The 10111-nt window shown below is 38.3% G+C and overlaps 1 protein-coding gene across 1 annotated transcript in view; it reads right to left on the reverse strand.

Moving 5' to 3' along the window:
- The window catches only part of ATP6V1C1 (ATPase H+ transporting V1 subunit C1), an 84808-nt gene extending 79363 nt beyond the window's left edge, over nt 1-5445 (reverse strand). Inside the window, exon 1 of the mRNA XM_072603334.1 lies at nt 5377-5445. The gene's annotated coding sequence lies outside the window, so the exon portion shown is untranslated. The remainder of the gene's footprint in view (nt 1-5376) is intronic.
- Between the last annotated feature and the right edge of the window lie 4666 nt (nt 5446-10111).

Below are 10111 nucleotides of genomic sequence, written 5' to 3' on the forward strand. Positions count from 1 at the left end.
GGGGGTAGGGAGAGAGAAAAAAGAAGAGAGAGGGAAGAGGTCTGTTGCTAGAATATCCAGACCAACAGCTATTTCACTTAGAAATAATGTCTCTGTGACCATGTAAAAGCTGTCCAGGGGAAGAAAAGGGCTTAGGTCTGAAATTCCACCTACAGGTGGTGCACTATTACCCTTAGCTGATATAAACAGAAACTATGCTGCTGTGGAACATGAAACATCAGTTAAGGTCATCTTAGAGACCTGCTTACCACCTTCAGGTACACGGTACTAGGTCACAGTCAAAATTGATCATCAGAACCTTCCATGTCATAGAGAGGCCTGTATCCCATGAGGTTGCCATGTACAGTAGATACTGCTTACCTCCCCTTTTTATTTCAACATAAGGTGTATCACACAAGAGTGGGCACTCTGTCTCACAGACTAAGAAGTCAAGGATAGAACTGAGAACAGAACTTTGCTTGCATCTCAGATGTAGATGGCCATGGGGATGAATAGAATTAAGGAAGCTCCAGCTATCTACTTCTAAGGGCACATTGCTTCTACAGCACATAGTGGAAGTCTCTAAGCATGGCACAAATCCTTTCTGGCTGGGTATTCCCAACCAATTAATAAAAATCCTAATAACTGATATATTGTGCTTTATAGTTTGTAAAATGCATTATATTCATCTTCTGATTTGAGCCTCATAATAACTCAGTATAATATATATTAGTGATAATACTGTCTTTGACTTATAAATAACAAAACTAAGACATAAAGAGATTAAGTGACAACCTCACAGCTAACAAGAGTCAAAGGCAGAACCAAGTCGTCCTGACTCCAGATGCAGCACTGTACCCATTATCCCACTCTGGCCAGATTGGACTTCAGGAATTCAATATTAATTCCATAACTGCAAATGGTGCAAGAGGACAAAGAGACCCCACTGGGGACAATGATATTCCCATTATCACTAGCCATCCCCCACAGCCCTTAAACATGTAAGGATGGATTTCATAACTGGTCCACCTCTGCCCTGAAGACTATACTATCATATTCATGTTGGTTAACCACTTTCTAAAAATCATTGTATTGATTCCTTTTGTTTTTACTTTGTAGTCATTTCTAGAAAAAGGCTTTCTCTAGTCCCACTTCTCCCTCAGCAGTGAGACTTCTCTTCTGGAAAAAAGAAACACAAACCAGCTAAGTTGATGTAGTAACTGTGCCTGACAGCATACACAATATTTTATAATCGTTGTCCTCTACCTCTCCAGAAAACATGGGGGAGAGGTTTATTTCCTTAAGATTAGTCATGAGAGTTAATAGTAAATAATATTAGGCTTTGTTCAGTTGTTATTTTCATTACATTACTATAGTTATAATGCATATAATTTTCCTAGTTCTCCTTACTTCATTCTTGAGGTGATTGCATACAAATGTTCCCATGTTCTCCTGTATACGCCATGTTCTTATGGTGAAATAATGTTGCTTCATTCAAAGACCACAATTTGTTCAGTCATTCTCCAGCAGATAGACACCCATGTTGTTTTCAGTTCTTCTCTATTTCTCTCTCTCTCTCTCTCTCTCTCTCTAACACACACACACACACACACACACACACACACACACACACACACACACCCCTCTATGAAAATTTTGAAGTATATTGGATCTTTCTTTGGCCTCCTTTAAGTATAGGTTAGGGGTAAGTCAATCTATCTTCCATACTGCCATTTCATTCCCTGACTGAAACTGCCATCCATGCCACAAATAACCTAATACTTTTTGAAAAAGTTGTAAGTCTTCTTGGTTTCCTGGGGCTAATCACGTAGCTCCTATCTTAGACCAAGGGCTGCAATTTTTGGACAAGTTTTAGAAAAGCCTGCAGAAGGTGGTGAAATAATTTCTGATTCTGACTATCTATGTCCCACAAGTCAATGGTCAGATAAGGGAGACAAACCAGGAATATCAAACAACTTCTATGATGTTACACAGTGTACCTACAGGATGACCAGGTACTCAATCTGTCCATTTCAGAGTTCTCCAAGAACCAGGAAATGGAACTGACTTAGGGAACTTTTCATTTGCAGCTGCATAGCTACACAGCTTGCTTCTTCTTGGTGCATGTGACAAAGGTTACTTTGCTTTCTTATCTGGAAGAAGAATCTTCAGACCATACAGTTCAAGAGGGAGGCATCAGAACCAATTCCTGATTCCTCTCAGAAACCCCTCAAATAAAATATCCTAAAGAAAAGTCTTCTGATCCTTAGCAAAATGGTTCAGATATTTAGTGCTTTGGCTCTTGCAAACTGGTATGTAGACTGATTATATATTTGTGCTCTTCCATCTGTAATTCTCTGAGGTTCTTTGCATATTGCTTCACTTCCTTTTTCTGGACACACCAAAATGCAGAACTCAATAACTGTTGGGAAGGATGTTATTTCCCATCTGACCAGAAGCGCAAAGTCATGTGAATGACTTGGTAAAAATCTTTCTTGCTGTGGTGAAAAACTCTACAGTGACTAAAAAGAGGGACTGAGAAAATATACTCAATAGGAAAGTATATGTAGAACCTATACAGAATTGTATGCAGTAGTGGGGAGGGAGGGGGGTAGTGGGGGTAGGTGTGGGGGGGATAAAGTCTCAATTGTATGGCAGTGATTGTTAAACATTAAAAAATAAAAAAGAAACCCTGAAAATATTTAAAAAAATAAAATTAAATTAAATTAAATTAAAAAAAATAAAAAATAAAAAGAGGGACTGAGTCACCTGCTGCTAATGACCAATCCCAGGTGTTTTTACATTAAATCAAAAAAAAAAATCCCTCATCCTGAATTTTCTCTTCCTTTTTTTTTCAAGCCAGCAATGGAATTTTGAAGAAAATGATTGTCCTTTACATTTAGCTTGCCTACTTGATATAAATGTTAACACTTGCTTTTCCTATTAAATATGTTAGGTTTCCTTATTATATTCTGGCCATTGGAAATCAGCAATTAGAATTTCAAGCACATTGTGAAAAGAGTGTTGGTTGGACCTGGAGTCTGGAAGGCCAGAGGCAAATCCTGCTTCAGGTGTCTGTGTAAGTCACCTAACTTCTTTTGGTCACAATTTTCTTATCTGTTAAAGAAACAGGGCATGATAATAGCATCCACTTCACATAGTAGTTGTGAGGATCAAAAAAGTTAACATATGTAAAGTACTTTGCAAACCTTAAAGTTATATATAAATGTTAAATATTATTAATTTCCACTTACTAGGTTCCTCTAAACATATCTCACTTAAAAATACTAAATTTGTAATTTTGGAGGCTGATAAATTAGACACTTGGAATAGGTTCTAGTCTTTGTAGATTTGGGATTAAAATTCAGATCTGTTGATGAGCTACGTCTTATAGAAAGAATAATTCTCTGGGACTTTGAAAGACAAATAACTCACAAAAAGCCATCAGACAACATAGCAAAATTCCTATACAGACATTTCTTTATTCATATCTTTCACACATTCAGATGGTTTGGGATGTTTGTATTATTTGAAATTCTTATTGGTTTTTCATCCTTCCTCTAAGTGTTTGCTGTTGCATAGGTAAATAGTAGAGAGAACTAGATTAAACTAGAATTTTGTGCTTTAAATGAAGTTTAAGGGAATACTAGGTTAAGAGCAGTAAAAATAATTGTAGATGAAAGGAAAGAGTGAGTTTAATAAATATTATGCTGAATTTGTCATAAGGTTTAATTTTGTCCTTGTAGGTAAGCTGAAAAACAAGTTAGAAAATATGACCTTCAGCCTACCAAAGGTGGGATCTAAAGGAATAAATCTTAGGCAAAACTCCCACCACAGGACAATAGATTTAGAGCTGAAAGGAATCTTAATAGCCATCAAGTCCTACTACTTTACTCTAAAGATGAAGAAAATAAACTGAGAAAGATATATAAGTGACTTGCTCAGGGTCTGAAGCAGGATTTGAACCCAGTTCTTCTCCAAGTCCAACAGGCTATGCCAAAATTGAAGGCATCTCCAGGTTGGTTCTTTGTGACCACTTGTTAACCTTTTTTTGGTAGCCACCATTCAAAGACCCCCCACTAACATCACTCTTTTTCCACAAATTTTCCCTTAGTTATTCACAACTCTGTCCTGGGCATCAGACCACCTGGCAAATATGAACCCGTTGTAGCCAGTTGAGTTTGCCATTTTCCCTTCCTGAGAAGTCAGTCATTCAAATATTACAACAGCATATGACAGACACATCTTGCTTTGGGAAGTTTCAGCTAGTCTTCCCTATAACATGACAAATTCATAGACTTCTGGAAGCTTCAAGTTGAAAATGATCTCAAAAATCATCTAAACCAACCCACACCAGTGAAGGAACCCCACAACATGCCAGTTCTCACTTTATCTTACTGCATCCCAGATCCTTGTCTCACTTCCTAGCCTCCAAACCATTCTACCTCCCCTCTGGCTATCATGCACACCTCTTCTCCAAAGAAACCTTGGACTCTGATAGGTGAGCTCTCACTTTGTTTTGAAGGCAACTAGGCTTCCACATCACTCCCATGATCTTGTAATCATGCCACCTCTACTCTGGTCAATCCCATACCACCACCATCCAGCTTTTCCAGCTCTTCATGTCTTGTCTTCCCTCATTAAATTGCAAATTCCTTGAAGGCAAGAACTGTTTTACTTGCTTGTATTTGTAGCCCTAGTACTTAGTACAGGGCCTCTATCTAGATATCATCTGTCTGTCTATCTGATCATCAAGTCTATGTATGAAATCCTCAAACGATGGCAAACTCACTCTTGGTCAAAGTAGTCCATCCCACTTTTAGAAAATTCAGTTTGTTAGGGTTAGATCCCCTCTAAAGTTAGTCATATCCATTTGGTATATATCTTTGACACATATTTATAGATGTACATGTTTTTCTCCCATTGGGGTATAAACTCTTTGAAAGACCAGGAACTGTTTCCAGTTTTGTTTTCAGATCCCTAGCCCTTAGCACAACGTCTGACACAAAGTAAACACTTAATAAATGCTTGTTAATTGATTGATTCAAGCCATTGTTCATGAGGATACTCCAATTATTGATGCATTTTATGTCTATCTCTAGGATAAGTTTCTTTACTTTCTGTGACATGTGTCAGGGTATAAGAAAATATTCATTTTCTATCAGGGCATTTCTATAATTCTGGGAAAATTCTGCTTCTAAATGTTTATCAGAGTTCATAATTCCTTCAATAGGAATAAAACTTTTAGCCTTACTAGAAGTCAAAACCATTTTTAGGGTGTTTTAAGGATGTTTCTTTTACAGTCTGATAAAAACTCCAAAGCTTACCTGAACCTATTCAGACAACAATTTTTGGTGCAGCTTGAATGAAAAAGTCAATTTAAGCAGCAAAAATTACCTTCTTCCAATCTTCAGCACTCCCTCCTTTGAACTGAATTGCCCATTACAAGCAATCTTTTCTTCATCACAGTGACTAGCAGTTGTCTTTTTTTATGCTCATCTTAGTGTTCTTCTAACTTCAAGAAGCCAACACCGCATTCTAAAGAAATCAGTAGCAGCTTCTAGAGCTCCCATGGCCTTTTGAAAGTCCTCTCTCTTTACTTGTTTTCTGAGCATTCTTGAGGCTGTGTTGAGTCAACACAGTTCTTGTCAGTTCCTGGCAGTTGGTTTTCAAAGCTCTTTTGTGGTTAAGTATGGCTAATCCTGTTTAATTGTGAGCTTGGACTATCATTGAAGTGCTCGTCCTCCTCACACCCACAGCTGTTGCAATCTAATGCTCACTGAAAGACGTTCTTTAAGAGTAACAACTGTTACATATTTTCCTCAAAGCCATAGAATTAAAAATACAATAAAAAAAAGTCACTGAAACCAGTAAGGCATGACACCAATCACTCAATTTACTGAGAATTCAGTAATAATGGTAAAAGTTTATTTTAAAAAAATTTTGGTGATATTTTTTGCTTCACCATATCCCATGTATCTCCCCACCCCACCCTCCCCTCCCCCACTTCCCATTCCATACGACAAATAGAAGTTTTTGGAAAGGAAAAAAAGTTAGTACATTTGATCAACACATTGAAAAAGTCCAAAAAAGTGTAACATAGCACCTGTAGACCTCCATGAAGGTATTATGTTTGCCTGAGAATTTCCTCCCTGTGTTCATGCTCTCCCACTCCTCCTGATGCCAGTTACCCTGAAAGGTTCCAAATTTCCCCCTCCCAGGAAAAGTACCTTTCAAACAAAATCTCCCAGGATCCATCTCCCTACATCAACCATATCTTTTCATTCATCAGTGGAATCCCACCCACCTCCAAAGTAAGATCACCTTCCTTCCCCCGTTTTCAATCTTTCCCTTCTCCTCCTTACCCCGCACTCTCCTGTAGGTTCTTCGCTATCACCTCATCAGTCCTCCATTTGACCTCAGGGCTTCTCTCACTTCCCTTTATCCCCTTGCTTCACTCTCTCCCTTTATGTACCATCTCATGTTGTAATGTAGTCCCACAAAAGAACCTGTTGACAGGGTCTTACCAGATTCTTTCCATAATGCCCCCTAACCATCCCTTTCCTATTACTTCTACCAAATCATTATTTTTGTCTCTGTTTCCTTGCGTGCATTTGAAAAGAAGTCTGTTACTGATCTTTCTGTTGTCATTATGTTGCTGTAACTTTTCTTATCTATTGCATTTATTTACTCCTCTTGCATTTCTGCTGTTTAGGGTATTTGAGAGGAAAATACACTCTTCAGTTATGGTTTTCTTTGTAAAGCTGTTTCAAACTCTTCTTTATTATTGAATGTCTATCTTTTGTCCTAAATGATTAAGTTCAGATTTACAGAACAGTTGACCATGGTTTGCAACCAGAGCTTCATTGCTCTTCGGAACATGTGATTCCATTCCCTTTTCCTTTTCCTAGTGGATGCAGAATAGTCTTGCATCATTCTAATTTTTTTCCTTCATCTTTGAAGATATTTCTCCCAATGGCTTGAAGAACTAGTTATTTCTGATTTGAACTGTTAAATTTAACTGCTATATGCCTTGAAGTTTTTAGTCTTGGATTTTTTTTTCTGGAGACAATCTGAGAATTCTTTCCATTAGAATTTCATTTTCTATGCTTAACACATTCTGAGTGCTTCTATTCTATTTTTCCTTTATTATAGTATTAAGGGCCTTTTATCCTGTGGACCAAAAGGTTGTCTCTGTGAATCTTATCTTCAAGATATGTGTTTTGCTTGCATAGTGAGCATATCTTCTGTTAATGTTCTTGGTTTTTGCTTCTCTTCTAGGTTGTCCTCTTCTGTGTATTTGAATTCCCAATCTATTGTTCTCTCTTTTGTTTCTTTGGTGAGGCTTGACATTGCAGATTCAATGTTTTCTATTATGTTCATTATTTCTGCTGTGCAGGACATAAATTCTGTTCTCATACTTATTTCTCTTTTAAACCATTCAGGAATGGTATGTTGTGGTTCCATGTTCTCCTCAAATTACACAGGGACCTCTGTGTTATCAATTGTTGGATCATTTTTGTTTATTCTGCAGTATTTATTCACAGATGCCTGAACTCATTAGATTGATCTGAAGACCATGTTTCCTTGTGTTGTTAATGTTTTTCTTGTTGATTTCTCTGCTTGTGTTCAGAGTTTTTTTTCCTACTGAAATCTTTGGTACTTTCAGTCTTCTCCCCTCACCCCCACCACACCCCTCCTTATTTTCCTTATCACTCACTTCCTGACTCCCTCCCCTCTGTGGTTTACTTAGTGGCTGAATTCCAGAGTATCTCAGCTTCCTCTCACACTGGGCAATTAATGATTCACCAGCCTGATCTCTGTCCCAAATGACATTTGGATAATCAGAACTGGCCCCAGCTAGATCCTCTGCTCTTTCCCTCAGGCTTGGTAGAGTACTACACAACCCCCTATACACATAATGTTCTGTCCTAGTGACCTTTCCCACTCCTCCCTCTGTTCCTCAGTACTCTGGCCCAACTGTAGTAGTTCAGAGCTTATTTACCTTTGGTAACAGCAGTTCAGAACTTGTGGTGCTGGTGTTTCCAGATTACTTCCCTGGCAGGCTTTTGCTCCTAAAGGGCTCTGACTAAGCTGGCTTTTGAGGCACAAGCAAATTTCCCCAGCCTGGAAGCAGGGTCTCCATAGCATTAGAAAGGGGGTAGGGTGGGGAAAATGGTGCAGGAGTGGGATTTATGTAAGCCTGTGTTGTTTTTGTGGGTCTGCCAGTGTAGCCTTGCTACCAATAATGTGGAAAGAGGGGGAGGGGTGCTGAGTGAGCTGAGGGTCAGTGAGAATCAATTCCTGTTGTTGTTTTTTTTAACCTTCTTTTGGATTTTGGTTGTCCTAGACCATGGAGATAGCTAGAGTTGCTTTATTTGGGGCATAATTTCTATTTTGGGGGGTAATTGAGAGATTATAGGGATCAGAGAAAATGTCTAGTCCACTAACCTGCTCTTCCTGTCACTCCCTTCAGTTTCATTTAATCAAGGTTCTGAGTTAGCCTAGCTTCAGCAGCAGCACAAAGCTGATCATTGCTGTCACAATGTGAAACCACATTAAAATTACTATAGTCCCAAATAATTCAAACACCACTATATACCCCTAATCCTCTCTGCAGGTGTTTTTCCTTCCATTCACAATTATTTTGGGGGCAGGAGGCCTTTCCCCCTATAGTTCCCTTTTTTATCAGTCTTCTCATTTCATTGACCATCTGCCACCCCAGCACACAAAGGCCTTATGCTTGACCAGTATCTAATGGCTCCTCTGAAGTCCTAGCCTAGGTCTACCTTTCCCAACAGCTTTCCCTCTTTCATAGTTTTCCTTTTTCTCCCTCTGACCAAAACTGAGGTATCTTATTCCTACATCTCATTCCTTCAGGACCCTGAATATACAGCTTTGTAACTTACAGAGCCCTTTTCTTACAACTGAACTCAACAAGCATTGGCTTACTCTATCATGAATGTACATATTATGCTATGTTCTAGGGATGTTAAGACAAAATAGGAAAACATCTCTGTCCTCCAGGAGCTTACACACCAATGGGGGGAATACATATGTATGCAGATAAATATAAATACAGAATGATTTTAGGAGGGAAAAGCAGTTTATTGGATCAAAAACTGGCTTCAGAGTCTGGAAGTTAGAGATTCAAATTCCACTAATGACATGGTCACTTAACTTCTTAGTGCTCTAGGCAATTCTTCTAAGTCTTCAAGGTTGCAGAGAAGATACTGATCTGTTTTAGTAGACATCGCCTCACTAAGTATTCCTTACACCAATGAAATCATAGGTTCTGGTCCTATAATGTGCAAGGAACCTATTCTGTGAGGCACAAATTCTATCTTGTCTTTTCACAGATGATTAAATTAAGGCTCAATTAAGTCAGAGTCAATATATGATCCCAGATTTCCTGACTTCAAAATCAGTGATCTTTGCTTTAGAGTATTTTATTAGGTTACTTGTGTTCCTCTGCTAAATTAGTTTTTTAAATAGTGTTAATGGATTAATCCTTCCTAGGTAGCATATTTGCATTTTATGGTTTTAAGTGTCTTAACCCAATGGAATGATAAATCCTGAAGATTTTAAATATTATAGCAAATCAGTGGGAGAGACATTTTGGATGGGAGTTTTGGGGGGTTCCACAAGTAGGAAGGGAATATGCATTTATTAAACACCTATTATGTGCTAGGCAATGTACTAAGTGATTTGGTCCTCACAACAATCCTGTGAAGTTGTTGCTATTATTATCCCCATTTTACAGATGAGGAAAGTGAGGGAGAGGACCATGACTTGGCCATGGTCACACAACTAATAAATATCTGAGGTAACATAGACAGCCACCTGTTCTGCTTACATGTAAAGTTCATAGAACTGTGCAGCCATAGATTTAAACCTGGAAGGGACTAGAGAGAAACAATAATTACTAATTTTATATAGTGCTCAAAGGTTTGTAACATGTTTTACATATGTATTATCTCATCTAATCTTTGCAGTCCTGTAAGGTACATGCTGTTATTGCCCCCATTTAAAGATGAGGAAACTTTGACTGAAAGGTTAAATGATTTACCCAGGGCCCCACAGCTAGAAAGTATCCAAGGCAGATTCAAACTCAGATCATCTCAACTCCAAA

The sequence above is a fragment of the Notamacropus eugenii genome, chromosome 4 (assembly GCF_028372415.1).
Source record: "Notamacropus eugenii isolate mMacEug1 chromosome 4, mMacEug1.pri_v2, whole genome shotgun sequence".
NCBI lineage: Eukaryota > Metazoa > Chordata > Mammalia > Diprotodontia > Macropodidae > Notamacropus > Notamacropus eugenii.